This window comes from Galeopterus variegatus, unplaced genomic scaffold (assembly GCF_000696425.1).
Source record: "Galeopterus variegatus unplaced genomic scaffold, G_variegatus-3.0.2 Scaffold4980, whole genome shotgun sequence".
Lineage (NCBI taxonomy): Eukaryota > Metazoa > Chordata > Mammalia > Dermoptera > Cynocephalidae > Galeopterus > Galeopterus variegatus.
In genome coordinates this window covers 158098-159867 of record NW_007731091.1, presented here as the reverse complement: position 1 = coordinate 159867, position 1770 = coordinate 158098, and the positions used below count along the sequence as shown (strand labels likewise).

The 1770-nt window shown below is 32.4% G+C and overlaps 1 protein-coding gene across 1 annotated transcript in view; it reads left to right on the top strand.

Annotated features, from left to right (window-relative positions):
• The first annotated feature begins 741 nt into the window (after window positions 1-741).
• FAM13B (family with sequence similarity 13, member B) overlaps window positions 742-1770 on the top strand; it is a 20325-nt gene continuing 19296 nt past the window's right edge. Inside the window, exon 1 of the mRNA XM_008588705.1 lies at window positions 742-780. The gene's annotated coding sequence lies outside the window, so the exon portion shown is untranslated. The remainder of the gene's footprint in view (window positions 781-1770) is intronic.

Here is a 1770-nt window from a genome sequence, read left to right as displayed (position 1 = left end):
TGAAAGATTATAATGAATTTGCTTCAACAAATATGTATAGGATGTTTCTCTTCCCCTCAGAACTCATCCTTGGTGTGTCCCAGTACAGTCTTAGCCAATTGGTGCTTGTTTACCTCCTTGGCCAGCTGTAATGGGAGGGAGATACCTGAGGCAATGAATATTTCAACCAAATGTAGTCTCTGAGTAGAAGCTTTCTAGAATTTTTGTTTTCTTTGGTAGATACAATGGCTAGAAACCTAGAATTTTTTAAGTTACTGGGTACAATTTGGGTTTTGTTACCATTTGCATTATTATTTAAGATGCTGAAATGTATTATGACTTTATTAGGAAAGACGATTTGATATTTTGAAAATACACCACTAGTGAAGTTGCAGGCTAGATCGTAAATATTGAGAGTCCAAACAATATTACTAATTTGCTGATACCCTGTTGAACAGGGTAAACTTGTGTCAATTCAATTGTCTTTTTTAATTGTGAGTGGGAAACTTGTTCTCTGAGGGTAAGTAAATTCTTTGGAGCCATGTCTCTGGAGCATCCCCATACTCTGAGGGTCCACAGATTTCCTGCTTACAGCAGTTCCTTGTGCTTCCTTTCAGGAGGCAGGAATGATCTTCTTCCAGCCCAGGGAGTATTGGAGCTATGGGCTGAAGATATAAGATTAACAGCATTAACAGGCATCCCCAGAATGATGACATCTGGATTTGGTAGAACATTAAGGATCCATTTAGTGAGGATTCAATCTTTTTGGAAAAAGCTCTTTCCTCTTCAACTTGTGTATAGGTTAGCAAACTTGTTTTTAGATCCAAAGAGTACTTTGGTTAGGTGGATTACATTTTGCATGTTTAACAGTCATGTTTCTCAAATTTAGGTTATTAGGTCTTACAGTCTGCTAGGATAGAATTTACTCCTCCTACATTTGCTCTCACTCTAAGCAAAAGAAGACCTTTGAGTTTGTCAGGGCATTTAGTTCATTTCTCAGTTTCAGCAAGAGTAATGTAATTATGCATATGAGGAGATGACTTTCTATATTTAGATTAAGGCCTGTCTTCTGAGTGCATACTCTGTTTTAGCCAGTAAGAAATGGCATCTGCCTGTGTCACTGTAAATTGCAAGAGTGTCTTTGGAGACAAAGAACTTTCCCATGGAAGGCATATTGATACCCTACTGTATAATAGCAGATTCTCTGTTGACTGGTAAAATAGGTAGAGATCATTTGTGACAGCTTGCTGTAATATCTGTTCTAAATATGACATCAGTTTTTCTGGGAGAATAGAAAGTGAATTGAATTTTTTAAAAAATTTTTTAAAGTTAAATTTTTTAAAAGTTAAAATATAAAAATTTCAAAACTTTATATATGTTATTGTTATGTTTTGAGGAGGGAGAGGTTTAGAAATAATAACCTTTTTGATTACATTTTTTAAAGTTAAATTTTTTAAAAGTTAAAATATAAAAATTTCAAAACTTTGTATATGTTATTGTTATGTTTTGAGGAGGGAGAGGTTTAGAAATAATAACCTTTTTGATTACAGGTAGTAACCTTGTGATAAAACACAGATTTAAAATGAAGGACTTTGCTACACCTTTAAAAAAAATCTTTAAAAAAAAAGTCAGTGAGGAGAATAAAACTACTTATTTTGTTAAAACTAACATTTGTTTTACAAAATCTTTTTCATTATGCATTTATTCTTTTTGGTTTCTACTGTGGATTTTAATTTTTCCTTTTCTTTTTTTTTTTTTTTTTTTTTTTTTTTTTTTTTTTTTTTTCTTTTT